The 22124-nt window shown below is 42.9% G+C and overlaps 2 protein-coding genes across 3 annotated transcripts in view; one reads left to right on the top strand and one right to left on the bottom strand.

Annotated features, from left to right (window-relative positions):
* Window positions 1-1352, bottom strand: part of CCDC40 (coiled-coil domain 40 molecular ruler complex subunit) — a 71192-nt gene extending 69840 nt beyond the window's left edge. Inside the window, exon 1 of the mRNA XM_073588075.1 lies at window positions 1326-1352. The gene's annotated coding sequence lies outside the window, so the exon portion shown is untranslated. The remainder of the gene's footprint in view (window positions 1-1325) is intronic.
* The window catches only part of TBC1D16 (TBC1 domain family member 16), a 92166-nt gene that overhangs the window by 785 nt on the left and 69257 nt on the right, over window positions 1-22124 (top strand). The window lies entirely within an intron of this gene.

The following is a 22124-nucleotide window of genomic DNA, read 5'->3' as shown; positions in this document are numbered from 1 at the left end:
TATTAAAAGGGGGTTGTCCGGTCACGCCCCGTTGTCACATTTCCTCAGAGTAGGTGACAACTCGATTGGTGGGTGACATGATGCTCCTGTTGGTGAATTTTTATCCCATTTACAGAATGGCGTGGCCGGCCGAGCCGTGCGCCCATCATTCTTTCTAGGGTTGTTGGGAAATGCCAAGCACAGTGCCAGTCAGCCCCATATGGAGAGAACAGAGTGGCGGTGACACAGTTCCCTGTTCTGCCAGTCTGTGCAGGTCCCACCGATCAATAAGTAATAGAGGGTGGTGGCTAGGTGATAACTTGTCACTGGACATCCCCTTTAAGCAGGATTCCTCATGGAGTATCCGTTCTGGAGCTTCCTTTCTTAGGTCTTTGCATTGATCGGTTCCTCTGTTATTTGGCTTAGAAATATATGTCCGAATTGACAACTGGGTGGTAACAGCTGGTGGGGTGTCGCTATGCACTGTCCAATCGGTGCGGACTATAGGGACACGCCCCCTTGACAAAGACAATTGTAATGCCACATTGTCAATTTATTCCCTCCACAAGTTTATATCAGATGACACCACCTAGTCTCAATATTAGCCATGGCTGCTTTCTTCCAAAAACTGCGCCCCATTGGTCAAACTGTGCGTGGCATTGCAGCTCAGCCCTATTATCTTCCATGTAGTTTAACTGCAGTACCAGACATAACCTATAGACCGGGTGTTATGAATGAGTCACCGGAGGAGGAAAAAACAGAAATACAAGCTAAGTCTAGAAAATCTGAGAGGTTGGTAGCTATCGGATTGCAGACCCCTGATCCTATACACCACAACTAACAGTAGCCATGGGGGGTTCCTACGGTGCCCTAGACCCCTCGATCACAGCCGGAGAACTACATAATCCTAAAGACAGAAAGGGAAATCTAAACTGCCCCAGAGCAGACCCCAAAGCAATAGGCAGCCCCCAACATGTGTTGCCGGTGAAAAGCAGATGAAAACACAAACACAGACAGAAAGACAGGCTGAGCAAACGATGGGGCCCAACTAACTAAATAGGAAAGGACAGAAAAGATGCTGGCTGCAATCCGCAAGAAACCCTACCAAAAATGTCCCAACCGTCTGATAGGGAAAACGGCCCTGAAGTCGCTAGACTTCAAAATCACTATATCAGCACTCAGGTATATTCTGAAGACTGAGCAAAAGATCAGCTTGACCAGAGACAAAAATGGAGCTCAGCCTGTACCAACAAGGGCAGGCAGAACACAAACACTAAGTAAACAGACACAATCTCATGGAAAAATAAGAGAGCAAAAACTTAGCTTTCAGAAGACAGGGACTGAACTGGTTTGCAAGAGCTCAGAGCAGAAAGGATCACCAGCAACCCTGCAGGGCATCAGCTGCCTTATATCCACTCAGTGATTCTGGGTGTCCAATCACGCTCCACCTGTTCAGATGACAGGTTTTTCCCATCCCAATCAATTTCACTACCTCTCTTCCCCAGCAGAGGGAGTTCATCAGACATCAACGGTGAAGGGGAAAATGAACTCACAACACCGGGGGTGGCGCTGTTTCTGGCAGGAAGCGGCTATTTTCTGTAACGGTGGGCAGTAGCTTTGAAAATGATTGCGGGAAATCAAGAGCGGTCATTGTGGCTTCTATTTATAACAAAAGCCACAGGGTTTGTGCCGAATCTGTGGTACGACAACTCCCACCGGTGCCTGACGTACCCAACTCACAAGTTTTAGGGTCCTTCGGCTCCTTTTTTTTTTTTTTTTTTTTTTTCTTTTTATAAACTACAGTATTTTATTTTACAAAATTTGTAATTGTAATTTTTTTTTAAATTTCCTTCTGAGGACATTTTGGTGTAAGAAATACATGGCCTGTGCATACTGAAAAATACTATACTGATCACCTGCGCTCGTCGTCATGCTTTCTAGTGGCCGCCAATCACAGGAGCTCGGCTCCTCGCAGTATCAGAGCCGTGTGTCGGTCGCATGATCGGGACAATGCGAGATCCTGCTGAATGACGGCAAGCAGAGATATTGCTAAGAACAGGCAGCTTGTAAAGACAAATAACCTTTATTAGGTAGGTGGGGGCTGGCTAAAGGGTTAATTTAGTCTGTGTGCTTTCTTTTGTCGTATTCCCCTTCCTAGGAGAATGGAGGCGGTGAACATATTGTGTATTCCGCTCCATGGCATCGTGTCCCTCTCTGCCCCACAGAGGTGAGAGCGGTACGTGGGAACCCATGTTGTTCTTGCCTCCTAGGGCCGTATACATGACTTATGTCGCGGTGTACACTACCTTCCTGTAAATGGGAAGGAAGCCTGAAGGTGACGTAATACACCAGATGGAAGAACATGTAGGCGTAAGAGCTGACTATCTACTGTATATGGGTCTCCATTCTCCCCTGACACCCTATGTCCCGGGGTAAGAAGGGTGGGCGTCCTACATAGCCATGGGAGGTAACCCAGTGATGGAGGAGTCTGGCAGCTGCTTATTCCCCTCTCCCTTTTGAAATTAGGCCATGTACACACGGTGCGGATTCTGCTGCGGATCCTCAGCGTTTCTGGCCCTGCGGGTCCGCAGCAGATTTAGGTGCGTTATACAGTACCGTTGTTTTCAATGGTAAACTGAAAAACGCTGTGCACATGCTGCGGATTTTTCCGCGGGTTACAATCCGCAGCATGTCAATTCTTTGTGCGGATTCCGCTGCGGCTTCACATCTTCTCCATTGTAGAGGTGTGAAACCGCAGGCTAATCCGCAGGTCTTTTGACCTGAGAATTTATCTGCGGATTTTTCCAAATCCACAGGACCAAAATCTACGTGTGCACATAGCCTTACTGGCATGCTCGTCTGAGTATGGTGCGCAAAGCCAGTCATCCACATTTTATAACTGATGGCCAAATATTCTACTGAGATCTCCAGATATACAGAGCCATATAAAAGTTTGGACACCCCTGGTCAAGAATTACTGTTATTGTGAACAGTTAAGCAAGTTGAAGATGAAATGATCACTAAAAGGGCTAAAGCTACAGATGACACATTTCCTTTATGTTTTAGGCCAAAAAAAAAAAAAAAATTAGATATATTTTCCATCTTTGACATTTTAAAAATTTCAAAAAGGAAAATGAGCTGATGTAAATGTTTTGGCACCATTGGAGATTTGTGTGCTCAGATAACTTTGCCCAAGGTTTCAGACCTTAATTAGGCCGTAAGGGTTATGGCGTGTTCCCTATCATCTTTAGGAAAGGCCAGGCGACGCAAATTTCCCAGCTGTATAAAAACCCAGCCTCCTCTAACCTTGACTTGGCCTAGCCATGAGTTCTCCTCAGCAGCTGCCTAGCGCTCTGAAAATGAAAATGTTGGAGGCCCACAAAGCAGTAAAAAGGCTGTAAGAAGATAGAAAAGCAGTTTCAAGTTGCCCTTTCCTTAGTTCAAAATGTAATTAAGGAACAGTGGAGGTCAAGATAAGGTCTGGCAGACCAAGCAAAATTTCAGTGAGAGCTGTTCGTAGGATTGCTAGAGAGGCAAATCAACCCACCACCACCACCACTTAAAAGCCAAAAAGATTTAGCATACTCTGAACAATAGAACAGTGCACCACAACTTCAAATATGGCCTTCATGGTAGAGTCATCAGAAGAAAACCTCTCCTGTGTCCTCACCATAAAATTCATCTTCAGAAGTATGCAAAAGAACATCTAAACAAGCCTGATGCATTTTAGAAATAAACACTGTGGACTGATGACGGTAAAATGGAACTCTTTGGCCACTATGATCAAAGGTATGTGTGGGGAAAAAATGATACAGAATTTCAGGTAAAGAACATCTTGCCAACCATTAAGCATGGGGGTGGATCAGTCATGCTTTAAGGTTGTGTTGCAGCCAATGGCATGGGGAACATTACTCAGGTAGAGGGAAAATGGATTTGATGAAATTTTAACAAATTCTTGATGCAAGATGAACAACATCTGTAAAAAAAAAAGCTGAAGTTGAAAAGAAGATGGCTTCTTCAAATGGATAATGATCCTAAACGTACATCAAAACCCACAATGGACTACCTCTCAAAAGGCGCAAGCTGAAGGTTTTACAATGGCTCTCACAGTCCCCTGACCTGAACACCATTGAAAATCTGTGGCTAGACCTTACATGCAAGATGACCCAGGAATCTCACAGACATGGAAGAATATTCAAAGGAGAATGAATGAAAATACCTCACAAGAATTGAAAGACTCGTGTCTGGCTACAAAAGTGTTTACAGGCTGTTATACTTGCAAAGGGGGAGCTGCTAACTACGCAGGGTGCCCAAACTTTTGCATCGACCCATTCTCCTTTTTGTAATTTTTAATGTAGAATATGAAAATACATTCAAAATTTATTTGCCTATAATACAAAGGAAATGTGTCATCTTTAACTTTGGGCCTTTTCAAGATCATTTCATCTTCACAATGCTTAACCGTTCACAATAACAGGAATTTTGACGAGGGGTGCCCAAACTTTCACATGACACTGTATATTTGTCGTGACCGAGCGTTCATGTGCTCTGAAAAGTTACAAAGACCTGTCTGGGGCTGTTGGCACAAAAAAGAGTTGCCTGAGACAGACTTCGCACAACCATACCACTTAGGTTCTAGAGATACCCTGGCCTTCATCCTTTACCCCTCTTCAGGAATTTGGGCCTACAACAAGGGCCCCCTGGGGTTGTATCCCCAGAGTAGCTGCTGGTCGGTGCATCGATTCTGAGGCAGAAGTGTTAAACAAGTCAGGTCAAGAACAGGGACAGAATCAGGAGATGTAGAGAAGTATGAGGAATAGCCAGGGTCAGGTACCAGGAGGTCAATTAAAGAGTAACAAGCTCAGGTCAAGGTCAGGACAAATGAAAGGGTAAAGCTGGATTTAGACAGCCGAATTGCCGGTTGCTTTTTAATTGCATGTTTAGACAGGCCGACCACATATCCATGTGTACAGAACATTGGTCTGTGCACATAAAATCTTACTCTTCTCGGCAGCATGTTTACACACAAGATGTGCTGCTGAGAATGAGGATTTGTAAGAAATCTTCAGAATTATCACACCTGATGACCGAGTAGGAGGGTACAGGGGAGCGCTTCTTCCTGATTATTGGATAGTGTAAATGGGTGAGAACATACAAACTTGCAGATATTGCCCTTGGTGAAATTTGAACCCAGGACCCCAATTACTGCCGTTATTAGGAAGGTCACATTTGGAACACTAAACCCCTTATGTATAATCACATGCTTACCCTGGGGGTCTAGTGACCGTTTGGCTTCAGCTTTTTTTTGGCCAAAGTGGTTTAATGCATGTGACAAGAACACAAGGCATACGTTCTGAGCATGTCGAGCTCTTTGTCATGGCTGATGCCTTCTCCTCCCCCTCTCACCAGTAATCTCACAGTGATCTTGTAGTAATATGCTTCTCAGATGGAGCAAGGGAAACTCAAACACGTGATATCCACATGGGAAGGAAACCGCAGATCCTGCAGAGTGATTTCGAAATCTGAAGCTGGAAGTCAGCACAATTCTGTGAGCGACACGTTATACTCACCGAAGACCCGAAAGGGTGCTCTACTCAGAGATTTTAGCTTCACGTCCTTCATTAATTAGAACCCCAATAAACGAAGCTTATGGACATTAAAGGGTTATATGGATGTACAGTGGCTATGAAAAAGTATACACACCCCGATAAAATCCCATTATACCAAGAAGAATCATTTCAGAACCTGTTCCAACTTTAATGTCATTCATCATTTTTACAATTCCAGTGAGAACTGAAGTGAAATTATTTTTGGTGGGGGAAAAAAAAGTTACATAAATGTTCACACCCTTAAACGAATACATTGTTGAAGAACTGGAATTTATGACACTATTCAGTGTTTTTGGGCAGGCGTCCATCGGCATGATACACCTAGAATTGGCAAGCTTGGCCCACTCTTCCTTGCAGTTGCTCTTCATATATGTGACAGCTCCTGTGTACAGCGCCCTCATCAGGTCAACCTACAGGTTTTGAATTGGTTTTCAGTCTGGTCTCTGGCTGGTCCATTGCAAAACTTTGATCTTCTAAGTCATTTGTTGATTTGTAGGTATGTTTAGCGTCGTTGTGCTGAAAGGTGAAATTCTTCCTCTTTTAGCAGAGGCCTAAAGGTTTTGTTGCAAAAATGGCTGATGTTCCTGCGGCTTTTTTAATATCTCTCTAAGCCTCTTGGCAGCCACCAGGACCAATTTTCTTCTTCTCTTCTCATCATTTGTAGAGAGACGTTCAATTCTAGGTACTGTCACAGTTGTACTAACTTTAATCCAGTTCTTGATGACAATCCACCTAATGTCTTGGAAATTTTCTTGAACCCTTTCCCTGAGTGATGACTTTCAATAATGAGATCCCTTTGCTGTATTGTAAGCTATTTATGCACCATGGCTTTTGCTGTAAAATGCTACTAAGAAAATGTCAGGAAAACTTACTAGAACAGCAAAACTTTATATGGGGTTATTCAGAATCACTGTAAGTGATGGCAGCTGTGTGCAGACTATTATTTACCATGAGTTTGAGGCCGGGGTCACACGACTGTCGATTTTCTCATGCGAGAGACAATTGGGCTGACTATGCTAATGACACTAGGATCAAACTCTGTCTGAGTTTGATCCGAGTGTCATCTTAGTGCGATCCGATTCTCTCGAAGACTGAAAACTTAATTTCTCCATCTTCTCCATTGTCTCTGTGAACGTACACTGAACTGCACTCAGATGACATCAGAGTGCAGTCTGCTGTTTCACACGCACCCACATACTTGTATGGGTGTGCATAATATAATTATCGGATGCACTCACTGCGATTGTTTTCTGAAGCCGAATTGCCATGAGAAAATAATCACAGATCTGCTCAGCCCCATAGTATAACATTGGGCCAACTGCTATGCGATAACACCTTGGATATCACACGGTCGTGTAAGCGAGCCCTAAATGGGATTGGCTAATTCTGAATACAACCACATTCCCAATTATAAGAGGGTGTTCACACTTCTGCTACACAGTTCTATACACAGCTTCCATCTGCAGTACATTGCTCTTCAGCTCTGTGTACACTGTGCATAGGCAGAAAGCTGCCAATCAGTGGTGGGAGAGGGGTTATATAGAGCTCATCTTTCAGAGAATCGATAGATCTGCAGCAAAAAGTGATTTTTATCAAAACTACAGCAAGCAGCCCAAGGGAGCAATACATCTCTGCAATCATAGTCTTTGCCCCTGTCCTGTCCTAGCAGTGAGATAATGTCCTGAATGGAACTGCAGCATCCTCTGCTTATCTGCACAGCTGCAAGTAGCCTCACTGTAATAGGTGTAGGAGTGGAATGACTGACAGGATGACAGCTGCATTGATAACATGACAGCCCTAGATGAGAGCGGCCTGGACAGATTGGGAAAGACATGAGGAAAAGTTCTGCTACTTTGCACATTTTCATTTCATAAATCAGTCCCCCACTACCACCTGATTATAAGATCATACCCTGTTGCACCCACCCGTAGTATCCTATGAAACCCCCCTTCTGCAGTAGTCAGTCTTCCGAACTATAATTTCACAACCATGTTGCATAATAATTAACCCCCATAATTAATATACCCCACTGCAATAATCATTCCCCTCCTCCTGGGTTTATAATCGCACACCTCCTATAGTATTATAGTTAAAGGGTTATTCCCAACAAATGAATTTATTATATATATACCAGAAGATAACCTTCTGATCATTGGGGGTCAAACTGCTGAGCAGCTCTGGAACCCCAAGATCAGAGCTGTGTAAATCTGTCACGCATTGTCTATGGGACTGCTGAGCATCGTACACTGAAATTTCCATCAGTCCCATAGGCCGAGAATGCGCACCTTACCGTTATACAGGACAGATCTGCAGAGCGCACCGTTCTCTGGGTTGCAGAGCCCCGCTTCTGGGATCTCTGGGAGTCCCAATGGCCACACTCCCACAAATCAGTAATTTATCCTTTATTCTAAGAATAGCAGATAATTACATCATTGGGAAATAATTAATCCCTTCAGAATATAATAACACTCCACACAGCGCACTTCTGTTGTAAAAATGTATACATTTCACCAAAATCGCCATACCACAATCCTCCCAAAGAACCAAGAGCGCTGCTGTACCACATTGCCATATTAAAGCATGACCAGGTGAGTGCTGCCTCCAGTGTGACACAATCAGATGACAGCGTCGCCCAGCAACCTGAGTACTGCTGTATGAGTGACCAGTCTCATCAGGTGTCACCTCCAGTCATGGAGATTGCATCTCCCAGCCCGAAGCCCAGCACTCTGGCGAGGAGCAGGACAGGCCTGCTGCTGTGTCGGTCATGTTATAGACTTGGATGTGACCGCAGGTGATTTACCAGCCCACTATACAAGCACACCCTACAGCACATTGCTCCTCAACCCCCTCTTACAGTACAGTACTCCTGTCAGCCCTCTATATACAGCTTCCTCCTGCAGTACATTTTTCCTCAACCCATCTATACACAGCATCCATCTGTAGTTCATCTATCTTCATCCCCTTTATACATAGCTTCCATCTGCAGTAGAATCCTAGAATGGTAGAGTCCCAGCAGATGTCTGTCCAGCCTCTGTTTGAAGACTTCTATTGAAGGAGAACTCACCACCTCCCGTGGCAGCCTGTTCCACTCATTGATCACTCTAACTGTCAAGTTTTTTTTCTAATATCTAATCTGTGTCTCCTCCCATTCAGTTTCATCCCATTGCTTCTAGTCTTTCCTTGTGCAAATGAGAATAAAGTTGATCCTTCTACAATGTGACAGCCCTTTAGATATTTGTAGACAGCTATTAAGTCTCCTCTCAGTCTTCTCTTCTGCAAGCTAAACATTCCCAAATCCTGCAACCTTTCCTCATAAGACAGGGTTTGCAGACCGGTCACCATTCTGGTCGCTCTTTTCTGAACTTGCTCCAGTTTGTTGTCTTTTTTAAAATGTGGTGCCCAAAACTGGACACAATATTCCATATGAGGTCTGACCAAAGAGGAGTAGAGGGCAATAATGACTTCACGTGATCTAGACTGTATGCTTCTGTTAATACATCCTAGAATTGCATTTGCCTTTTTTGCTGCTGCATCACACTGGTGACTCATATTCAGTCTGTGATCTATTAGTATACCCAAGTCTTTTTCACATGTGCTGACACTTAGCCCTATTCCTCCTATTCTATATATGCTTTTTTCATTTTTATTGCCCAGATGTAGTACTTTGCATTTCTCCCTGTTAAAAACCATTCTGTTAGTTGCTGCCCACTTCTCCAGTTTATTTATATCTTTTTGAATCTTCTGTCTCTCTTCTCTAGTATTAGCTATCCCCCCTAGCTTTGTGTCATCAGCAAATTTAATCAGTTTACCCTCAATTCCTTCATCTAAATCGTTGATAAAGATGTTGAAAAATACAGGGCCTAGGACAGAGCCCTGTGGTACCCCACTTGAGACATTCTTCCAACTGGATGTGCAGCCATTTACGACCACTCTTTGGGTCCGATCACTAAGCCAGTTATGAATCCACCTAACAGTTGCCTTGTCCATTCCATACTTAGCCATTTTTTCAGTAAGGTTTGTGTGAGATACTTTGTCAAATGCTTTGCTGAAGTCAAGATATACTATATCTACAGCATTTCCCTGATCCACCCAATCAGTGATTCTGTCATAGAAGGAAATTACCGTAACCCCTTCCCGACCAGTGACACAGCGTATGCGTCATGAAAGTCGGTGCCATTCCGAACAATGACGCATATGCTGTGTCATGACTTCAAAGCCCCCCACTGGGGTCAATGAAAGGTCACCCGACCCGCATATACAGGGGCTTTGTACTTCATCCCAGACCCAGATCCGACCCCCCACACCGACTCACGGGGCCGATCGGCCCCCGATACCGACTGACGGCGGCAATGTGCCGCCGCCGTCATCATCAGCTCCACCTTCTCTCCGCTCCCCCCACCTTACGATCCCCCCCTCCGGTACCTCCGATGTCCCGCTCTGGCTCCCGATGTCCTTCTTCATGGGCGCCGCCATCTTGGAAAATGGTGGGCGCATGCGCAGTACGCCAGCCTGAATCTGCAAATGCTTTAGATTCTCATTCAGTCATTTTGATCTTTCACAGTGATCAAAATGAAAAAAAAAAAAATAGTAAATAAACCCCTGCCTTTATCACCCCATATGCAGGCACATATAACAAAATAAAGAAATAATTTTTATTTTTCCATTAGGGTTGGAATTAGGATTAGAATTAGGTTTGGGGTTAGGGTTAGGGTTGGGATTAGGGTTATGGTTGTAACTAGGTTGGGGTTGGGATTACGGTTAGGCTTGTGGCTTGCGTTAGAGTTTGGATTAGGGTTAGGGGTGTGTTGGGGTTAGGTTTGGAGTTAGAATTGAGGGGTTTCCACTGTTCAGGCACATCACAGGGTCTCCAAACGCGACATGGCGCCACTATTTATTCCAGCCAATTTTGCGTTCAAAAAGTCCAACAGTGTTCCCTCCATTCCAAGCCCCGACATGTGCCCAAAAGTGGTTTACCCCCACATATGGGGTATCAGCGTACTCAGTAAAAATTGCACAACAAGTTTGGGGGTCTAATTTCTCCTGCTATCCTTGGGAAAATAAAAAATTGGGGGCTAAAAAAATGATTTTTGTGGAAAAAAAATGATTTTTAATTTTCACGGCTCTGCGTTATAAGCTGTGAAGCACTTTGGGGTTCAAAGTGCTCACCACACATCTAGGTAAGTTCCTGGGGGGGGTCTAGTTTCCAAAATGGTGTCACTTGTGGGGGGTTTCCACTGTTTAGGAACATCAGGGGCTCTGCAAACGTAACATGTCGCCCGCAGACCATTCCATCAAGTCGGCATTTCAAAACATCACTACTTCCCTTCCGAGCCCCGACGTGTGCCCAAACAGTGATCCCCCCACATATGGGGTACCAGCGTACTCGGGACAAACTGGACAACAACTTTTGGGGTCCAATTTCTCCTGTTACCATTGTGAAAATAAAAAATAGAGGGCTAAAAAATCATTTTTTGAGGGGAAAAAAAATATTTTTATTGTCACGGCTCTGCGTTATAAACTTCTGTGAAGTACCTGGGGGTTCAAAGTGCTCACTATGTATCTAGATAAGTTCCATAGGGTGTCTAGTTTCCAAAATGGGGTCATTTGTGGGGGAGCTCCAAAGTTTAGGCACACAAGGGCTCTCAAACACGACATGGTGTCCGCTAACGATTGGAGCTAATTTTCCATTCAAAAAGTCAAATGGCGCTCCTTCCCTTCTGAGCCCTGCTGTGCGCCCAAACAGTGATTTATGACCACATATGGGGTACCAGCGTACTCAGGACAAACTGGACAACAACTTTTGGGGTCCAATTTATCCTGTTACCCTTGTGAAAATAAAAAATAGCGGGCTAAAATATCATTTTTATGACTCTGCGTTTATAAACTTCTGTGAAGCACTTGGGGGTTCATAGTGCTCACTACATATCTAGATAAGCTCCTTGAGGGGTCTAGTTTCCAAAATGGGGTCACTTGTGGGGGAGCTCCTATGTTTAGGAACATCAGGGGCTCTGCAAACGTAACATGACGCCCACAGACCATTCCATCAAGTTGGCATTCCAAAATGGCGCTCCTTCCCTTCTGAGCTCTCCCATACACCCAAACAGTGGTTCCCCCCACATGTGGGGTATCGGTGTACTAAGGACAAATTGCACAACAACTTTTGGGGTCCAATTTATCCTGTTACCCTTGTGAAAATAAAAAATAGCGGGCTAAAAAATCATTTTTGAGGAAAAAAAATGATTATTTGTTTTCACTGCTCTGCGCTATAAATTTCTGTGAAGCACGTGGGGGTTCAAAGTGCCCACCACACATCTAGATAAGTTCCTTGGGGGGTCTAGTTACCAAAATGGGGTCACTTGTGGGGGAGCTCCAATGTTTAGGCACGCAGGGGCTCTCCAAACGCGACATGGTGTCCGCTAACAATTGGAGCTAATTTTCCATTCAAAAAGTCAAATGGTGCGCCTTCCCTACCGAGCCCTGCCGTGTGCCCAAACAGTGGTTTATGACCACATATGAGGTATTGTTGTACTCAGGAGAAATTGCCCAACAAATTTTAGGATCCAATTTATCCTGTTACCCATGTGAAAATGAAAAAATTGATGCTAAAAGAAAATTTTTGTTGGAAAAATTAAAATGTCCATTTTTTACTTTCACGTTGCTTTAGTTCCTGTGAAGCACCAGAAGGGTTAATAAACTTCTTGAATGTGGTTTTGAGTAACTTGAGGGGTGCAGTTTTTAGAATGGTGTCACTTTTGGGTATTTTCTGCCATATAGACCCCTCAAAGTGACTTCAAATGTGAGGTGGTCCCTAAAAAAAATGGTTTTGTAAATTTTGTTGTAAAAGTGAGAAATCGCTGGTCAACTTTTAACCCTTATAACTTCCTAACAAAAAAAATTTGTTTCCAAAATTGTGCTGATGTAAAGTAGACATGTGGGAAATGTTATTTATTAACTATTTTGTGTCACATAACTCTCTGGTTTAACAGAATAAAAATTTGCAAATTGCGAAATTTTCGCCAAACTTCTGATTTTTTTCACAAATAAACACAAAAATTATCGACCTAAATTTACCACCAACATGAAGCCCAATATGTCACGAAAAAACAGTCTCAGAATCGCTAGGATGCGTTGAAGCGTTCCAGAGTTATTACCTCATAAAGGGACACTGGTCAGAATTGCAAAATGGCCTGGTCATTAAGGTCAAAAAAGGCTTGGTCATGAAGGGGTTAAGTTAGTCTGACTTGACTTTTTCGTTACAAACCCATGCTGACTCTGTTTAATCACTTCATTCTTGTCCAGGTACTGACATACATGTTTAATAATTTTTTCAAAGATCTTTCCTGGTATATAAGTCAGACTCACCGGCCTATAGTTGCTTGGGTCCACCTGCTTACCCTTTTTGAAGATAGGAACAACATTTGCTCTTCTCCAGTCTTCTTGGACTTCTCCTGATCTCCAAGCATTTTCAAAGATTAAGGAGAGGGGTTCAAAAATTTCTTCTGCTATCTCCTTCAGTACTCTGGGGTGTAATTCATCTGGACCTGGATACTTGAATTCATTTATGTTAGCTAAGTGATTCCTCACTATCTTTCTGTTTATAGATATCCTGGATTCTTCTATTCCCTTAATAGGATAGTGAAGAACAGTTGATGTTACATTTCCTTTCTGAGAGAAAACAGATGCAAAATAGGAATTCAAAAGTTCGGCCTTCTCAACATCCTGTCTTACCGTTTCATCATTTTCATCCTGTAAAAATCCTATTGCTCATCAGCCTTTCTCTGTATACACAGCCTCCATCTGCAATACATCACTCCTCATCCTCCAACTGCAGTACATCACTCCTCAGCCCCTCTATACATATCCTCCATCTGCAGTACATCACTCCTCAACCCCTCTATACATATCCTCCATCTGCAGTACATCACTCCTCAGCCCCTCTATACATATCCTCTATCTGCAGTACATCACTCCTCAGCCCCTCTATACTTATCCTCCATCTGCAGTACATCACTCCTCAGCCCCTCTATACTTATCCTCCATCTGCAGTACATCACTCCTCAGCCCCTCTATACTTATCCTCCATCTGCAGTACATCACTCCTCAGCCCCTCTATACTTATCCTCCATCTGCAGTACATCACTCCTCAGCCCCTCTATACTTATCCTCCAACTGCAGTACGTCACTCCTCAGCCTCTCTATACATATCCTCCAACTGCAGTACGTCACTCCTCAGCCCCTCTATACATATCCTCCAACTGCAGTACATCACTCCTCAACCTCTCTATACATATCCCACCAAGGACAACATCTGCAAGGAGTTTGTATGTTCTCCCCGTGTTTGCATGGGTTTCCTCCGGGTACTCCGGTTTCCTCCCACATTCCAAAGACATATTGATAGGCAATTTAAATTGTTAGCCCCATCAGGGACAGTGATGATAATGTGGTGCAAACTGTAAAGCGCTGCGGAATATGTTAGCGTTATATAAAAATATCCTCCAACTGCAGTACTTCACTCCTCAGCCCCTCTATACATATTCTGCATCTGCAGTACATCACTCCTCAGCCTCTCTATACATATCCTCCATCTGCAGTACATCACTCCTCAGCCCCTCTATACATATCCTGCATCTGCAGTACGTCACTCCTCAGCCTCTCTATACATATCCTGCATCTGCAGTACGTCACTCCTCAGCCTCTCTATGCATATCCTCCATCTGCTGTACGTCGCTCCTAAGCCTCTCTATACATATCCTCCATCTGCAGTACGTCGCTCCTCAGCCCCTCTATACATATCCTCCATCTGCAGTACGTCGCTCCTCAGCCCCTCTATTCATATCCTCCATCTGCAGTACGTCGCTCCTCAGCCCCTCTATACATATCCTCCATCTGCAGTACATCACTCCTCAGTCACTCTATACATATCCTCCATCTGCAGTACATCACTCCTCAGTCACTCTATACATATCCTGCATCTGCAGTACATCACTCCTCAGCCCCTCTATACATATCCTGCATCTGCAGCAGAATCATAGAATTGTAGAGTTGGAAGGGGCCTTCTGGGCCATCTGGTCCAACCTCCTGCTCAAAGCAGGATTCGCTAAATCATCCCAGTCAGATGTCTGTCCAGCCTCTGTTTGAAGACTTCCATTGAAGGAGAACTCACCACTTCTCGTGGCAGCTTGTTCCACTCATTGATCACTCTAACTGTCAAAAAGTTTTTTCTAATATCTAATCTGTGTCTCCTCCCATTCAGTTTCATCCTTCTACAATGTGACAGCCCTTTAGATATTTGTAGACAGCTATTAAGTCTCCTCTCAGTCTTCTCTTTTGCAAACTAAACAATCCCAAATCCTGCAACCTTTCCTCATAAGACAGGGTTTGCAGACCGGTCACCATACTGGTTGCTCTTTTCTGAACTTGCTCCAGTTTGTTGATGTCTTTTTTAAAATGTGGTGCCCAAAACTGGACACAATATTCCAGATGAGGTCTGACCAAAGAGGAGTAGAGGGAAATAATGACTTCACGTGATCTAGACTGTATGCTTCTGTTAATACATCCTAGAATTGCATTTGCCTTTTTTGCTGCTGCATCACACTGTTGACTCCTATTCAGTCTGTGATCTATTAGTATACCCAAATCTTTTTCACATGTGCTGTTGCTTAGGCCTATTCCTCCCATTCTGTATATGCTTTTTTCATTTTTATTGCTCAGATGTAGTACTTTGCATTTTTCCCTGTTAAAAACCATTCTGTTAGTTGCTGCCCACTTCTCCAGTTTATTTATATCTTTTTGAATCCTCTCTCTCTTCTCTAGTATTAGCTATCCCTCCTAGCTTTGTGTCATCAGCAAATTTAATCAGTTTACCCTCAATTCCTTCATCTAAATCGTTGATAAAGATGTTGAACAATACAGGGCCCAGGACAGAGCCCTGTGGTACCCCACTTGAGACATTCTTCCAACTGGATGTGCGGCCATTTACGACCACTCTTTGGGTCCGATCACTAAGCCAGTTATGAATCCACCTAACAGTTGCCTTGTCCATTCCATACTTAGTCATTTTTTTTCAATAAGGATTGTATGAGATACTTTGTCAAATGCTTTGCTGAAGTCAAGATATACTATATCTACAGCATTTCCTTGATCCACCCAATCAGTGATTCCGTCATAGAAGGAAATTAAGTTAGTCTGACATGACTTATTAGTTACAAACCCATGCTGACTCTGTTTAATCACTTCATTCTTATCCAGGTACTGACATACATGTTTAATAATTTGTTCAAAGTACATCACTCCTCAGCCCCTCTATACATATCCTACATCTGCAGTACTTCACTCCTCAGCCTCTATATACATATCCTCCAACTGCAGTACGTCACTCCTCAGCCCCTCTATACATATCCTCCAACTGCAGTACATCACTCCTCAACCTCTCTATACATATCCCACCAAGGACAACATCTGCAAGGAGTTTGTATGGGTTTCCTCCGGGTACTCCGGTTTCCTCCCACATTCCAAAGACATATTGATAGGCAATTTAAATTGTTAGCCCCATCAGGGACAGTGATGATAATGTGGTGCAAACTGTAAAGCGCTGCGGAATATGTTAGCGTTATATAAAAATATCCTCCAACTGCAGTACTTCACTCCTCAGCCCCTCTATACATATCCTGCATCTGCAGTACATCACTCCTCAGCCTCTCTATACATATCCTCCATCTGCAGTACATCACTCCTCAGCCCCTCTATACATATCCTACATCTGCAGTACATCACTCCTCAGCCTCTCTATACATATCCTCCATCTGCAGTACATCACTCCTCAGCCCCTCTATACATATCCTACATCTGCAGTACTTCACTCCTCAGCCTCTCTATACATATCCTCCATCTGCAGTACATCACTCCTCAGCCCCTCTATACATATCCTACATCTGCAGTACTTCACTCCTCAGCCTCTATATACATATCTTCCATCTGCAGTACATCGCTCCTAAGCCCCTCTATACATATCTTCCAACAGCAGCACGTCACTCCTCAGCCTCTCTATACATATCCTCCATCTGCAGTACATCACTCCTCAGCCTCTCTATACATATCCTGCATCTGCAGTACATCACTCCTCAGCCTCTCTATACATATCCTCCATCTGCAGTACATCACTCCTCAGCCCCTCTATATATCCTCCATCTGCAGTACATCGCTCCTCAGCCCCTCTATACATATCCTCCATCTGCAGTACATCGCTCCTCAGCCCCTCTATACATATCCTGCATCTGCAGTACATCGCTCCTAAGCCCCTCTATACATATCCTCTCTATACATATCCTCCATCTGCAGTACATCACTCCTCAGCCCCTCTATGCATATCCTCCATCTGCAGTACATCACTCCTCAGCCTCTCTATGCATATCCTCCATCTGCAGTACATCACTCCTCAGCCTCTCTCTACATATCCTGCATCTGCAGTACATCACTCCTCAGCCTCTCTATACATATCCTCCATCTGCAGTACATCACTCCTCAGCCCCTCTATACATATCCTCCATCTGCAGTACATCACTCCTCAGCCCCTCTATACATATCCTCCATCTGCAGTACATCACTCCTCAGCCCCTCTATACATATCCTGCATCTGCAGTACATCACTTCTCAGCCCCTCTATACATATCCTCCATCTGCAGTACTTCACTCCTCAGCCTCTCTATACGTATCCTCCATCTGCAGTACATCGCTCGTAAGCCCCTCTATACATATCCTGCATCTGCAGTACGTCACTCCTCAGCCCCTCTATACATATCCTCCATCTGCAGTACATCACTCCTCAGCCCCTCTATACATATCCTCCATCTGCAGTACATCGCTCCTAAGCCCCCCTATGCATAGAGGATGTTTGTTTTCTGTTGTCTCCCTGCCACAATTAAACTCTCCAGTACAGTTGAACATGCAGGGGCGCTGTAGCCCCATGTCAGCACCTATCATAATTTTTTCTGGTGACAACCCTTTCAGATACAGCCCTCTACACTGCAGCGAGTTGACTTTTCCCCATCTTTGAGGATTCATTTGACTTTGCATTTGCTTTGTGTAGTTTTAATATGTCTTGCTAAAACTTCTGGGCTGTGTATAACCCTGACTGTCAGCTTCCTGTTTACAGGGTGAATTGTCAGCAAGCTGCCAATCAGTGGTGGGGGCGGAGTTACACGGATTAGCCAGACTACTCTGCACATGAACTGTAGTCCTGAAGTGGTAATCTCCTGCTGATAAATTACAACACACAGACTGATAAGTGACACCTCTCTGTAATCAGGCTCTCCTGCCCTATATTATGCTTCTCTCAAGATTAAATAGTGAAAACCTGCTGACAGATAACCCTTAATAGCTTGGAAAGCCCCTATTCTGCTTGTGGTTTTTGTTTTTTTATTTTTTGTAGGAGTTGCACAATTTGAGAAACGAAATGCTGATTTTTTTTTTTTTTTTTTTTTTTTTCATATTTAATTTTTTAGTCAAAATTTCTAATAAGTGTTACTTATTTATGTAAAAAAAAATTATAATTTATATTTTACTGTCAATGGAATAGATTGAAAAATGGTCTTCAGAGCTGCATTCACAATTCTGCAGCCTTTAGTGCTAATTCTGTGCCATCACACTGCATCTGGACTGAGCTTATTGTGGTGATCTGCATTCTGCAAATTGTAGTTCTTACACCAGGCACCATACAGTAATCTGATGTAGGAGACAGTAACAGGCGCGATCATCTGAATTCACTATTTAATCTAGTTTTTACATTTTCTAAGCGTTTGGCATTTATTTATTTTTTTAATTGAAAGTTCATAAAATCCAGAAATCCTTACCAGCAGTTGCAATGTTAGCATAATGGGTCATAGTGGATGACCGATGTTATTTAAAGAGACAGGGCACATTGATGTAGCTGCCATTGTTCGAGGCCGACACCCTATAAAATAGCACAAAGACAAAACTTCTGTGCATTAGCAGAATAAATTCAGTGCCAATGTAATAAATATATAATAAAAATGTGAGTTTTTTTTTTTTTTTTTTTTAAGGACAAATGTACCCCAAAATACATGAGCCTTCTGTCAGTCAGTGCCGGGGTGCGATTACAGCCGCCGCTCTCGGAGCGGTGACTGAAGCCCTGCCGTCACCATCCCTATGACTGAAAGAGTGAGACTGCCAGGGGGACTAAAGTTAATTTCCTCCTGGCAGTGGGGCTCTCAGTGCAGGCGCCACTCGGTGGTCAGAATGCTAATCTGCTGCAAATTAACCCCATATCTGCAGGGGTGTTATTTTACATGACAGGTTCCCTTTAACCGTCTTTTAGTCTAGATTAGGAAGAAGGGCTTCCAGCTCTAGACCACAAGGCTAGTGCAATGAACCGATCCACTCGTCCATGGTTTAAATGGGGGCAGCACAGGGATCCACAGATCACACATATGTGCCGCTGTCTATTTGAACAGTTGTCAAAAAAGGACATGTGATTTAGGCCTAAGGCGTGAGGGTTCTAGAACACTATAAAAGTATCCTGTACATGTAGCAGATGTGCGGCTCTTTGAAGAAAGAAATTGCTACCGTCCATTTCTTTTTACTTTTATTTGTCATTCTGCTTTTAGTATTACCTTGGCATGGAGCAATGGTTCAGAAAATTATTTAAAATATCCTCTATCAGCTCTTGTAATTTCCATCCAAGCCAATATTCTGATCACATTCAGCCATGCAAGTCAATGAGGATGTGGAAATAATTGGACTGCACTCGGATTTCATCTGAGTGCAGTCAGATTTCTGCGCACTGACACAATGCAGAAGATGGAGAAATTTTTTTTCCATCTTTGGTCAAATCACAATGTGATACACTCTGATCACACTCATCATAATCATTATCGTCACATCAGAGTTTGATCGGAGTGTTATTTGCATAAACTGTTTGATTCTCTTGAATGACCGAATCTACGGCCTCCTGGCCTTTGCCTTAAGATGACCCTGTACCTTCAGTAGCTTTTGGCAGAGCTTTCATTTGCAGACTCAACCCCCCCCCCCCCCTCCGTAAACACATGTTCTAGAATTGTCCGTGATTATTCTATAGAGAATGGGAATCGTGCAAAATAGCAGCGTTTTATTTTTGACAAAAACTGTTTCAGAAATGCAGTTAGACGAAAAAGAGAGCCTGAAACTAAATGCATTCTGCAGGCTCATTGGGGCACATCCACTTCTTCTGTGTCTGGCAGCTACATCCGGACTAAACAGGACATTTCCTAATCAGTTCTCCAGGTAGGTAATTTCTTGGTGCTTGCCACTCCAAATGACTCTGTAATTAAAATGTAGTTTTCCTCACTGAGTGTAATAGACATGCCGATTATATGATATGTCTGTGAGTAACAGTGTTCCTTAGTATTTTAGGGAAGTGGTCAGACCAGATGAAAACATTTATCGAGTTGGGCAACATATTTTTCACAGACTGAGCCGTGAATGATAAATGTACAAAAACAATACAATTCAACTTTGCAAACTGTTTTTTTTGAGTGAATACTACAAGATATATATATATATATATATATCATATTCGTTATTTATTAATCTTTGGTGTTTGTGGGCATATGAGTCCTTGTATCATACAGACATATCTGTCAGTCACTACTAAGACCTCCCACTGGACTCGTACGCATGCAGACACCAGGGATTTCAGTGGATAAAATACAATTTATACTAAATCTTTCCCAGCAGACCTATGTATCATGATAACACAGGCCCCACTCTCATACATAAGAAAAAAGGACACGGAGTTCTCAGTTTGGCATAAAATGGCCGTGGCGTTTATTTTGAGTTACTCAACAACCAATTTTATTTCATCATAACCATTAAAACCATTAAATATCTCCATCACTGAATAAACTTATTACTCTCATGACCCAATCCTCCCTAAAACAGGGAGATTATCCACACGCCGTGCATATTAATGCATGGCCCACCCAAAACGCCACAGCCATTTTTCGATGCTGTCCTGGAAAAAGTTAAAAATGTCCAGGCCAACATCTGAAAGGTGCACAAGGTTCCTTCTGTACATACCGGGGATCTTTTCTTCCAAGTCGACGTGTCTGTAAGAAAATCCGTCAATCAAAACCATAAACTTCGGCATACTCCTGTTAACCCTTATTCTTATTTTTTCAACAAACAACATATTGTATGCTGCCCATAACAATCTAGGGACAAGTTCTGAAAATACAAAAAATGACTTAAACAATTCCATTTTTAGTAAATTCAAATCCTTCCTCATGAAGGCTAATAAATCGAGTGTGTTAACTTTACCTAAATCGTTACCCTCTAAATGCAAAATTATTAAATCAGGATATGGATGACTCTATGACAACTGTTGCATACATCCAACCAAATTCTTCCATAACATTCCTCTTCTGCTAAACCAAAAAATGTGGAGGGAAGAAGTATTAAATGAGAGATTCTCTGTATAGCACCGCATCGTCGCCCTTTTTTCGGCCCAATAAATATACGAGTGTCCGATGATCCACACAAGTAGCGGACCTACAAAATGAATAAGATGTTAGCATTCATATAAATTTGGCCGAACATACAATTTGAACCTTTTTAATTCCCACCTTCCAATTTTCATTATATTATTGTCTTGAAAACCCAACCTAGCCGCTTCCGTTGCTGCTCCAATACGAAAAGAGTGCGATGTGATTTTTAACATTTTTCAAACCCAATTGGACCAGACATTTTTTTTTCAAAATAAAATTAAATTGAAAAACAGTCACCGGTGTACTATTGCGGTGACTGAAAAATGGACCTGCTAAACTTGGTCTCATGCGAAGCCATCTCTTCACATTCAAGACTGGACAAATGACTGAATCTGAGATTGCAGATAAACTAACTGCAGCTCCTCTTCCTAACTGATCCGTTTTTGACTTTTTTATAAATAAAACGACAGAGGATTCAAATACCTTTATATCCTCCATTAACAGGCCAGAAGGTGAATTTTTTTGACTGAGAAACTATTTCCCCGACACGAAGAGCTGCAAAAAATGCTAATGTAAATGTTGCTGAAAACAAACACCTTTCTTCAAAATTGTCGCAAACTGATGGGAGAGACACGCAAATGTCTTTTAGCAAGCGAAATGATATGGGGCGACGATCATCCTGTTTAAAATTAGCCCTTCTGAATCCTTTTAACAATTGTTTCATCAAAAAATTGTCATTCAACGGTTTCTTGCCTAAAGTTTTAAGGAAAAATGAAACCCCAGCAATGTGTTTTGCTAACGCTGAATAAGACAAACCATTCAAAACCAAATGCTCCGCAAATTTCAGAGCGGTTTCTTCCTTAGCTTCGTTATGAGTAACAGTTTGCTGTACTAAATCTTATCCATACATTCCAAGCGCCCGAACAAGTTTTTTCAGCCAAGGACTTTCCAATAAAATATTGAATTAGACCTGTACTATGTCCCATATATTCTCTGGGCAAATCGTTCCTTCTTTGTCGGCTCCGGGAACATGCTCCAAAAACTTTGACTACTGGCG

This window comes from Dendrobates tinctorius, unplaced genomic scaffold (assembly GCF_039654945.1).
Source record: "Dendrobates tinctorius isolate UK_male_01 unplaced genomic scaffold, ASM3965494v1 ptg000103l, whole genome shotgun sequence".
NCBI lineage: Eukaryota > Metazoa > Chordata > Amphibia > Anura > Dendrobatidae > Dendrobates > Dendrobates tinctorius.
This window is presented reverse-complemented; position numbering and strand designations above follow the sequence as displayed.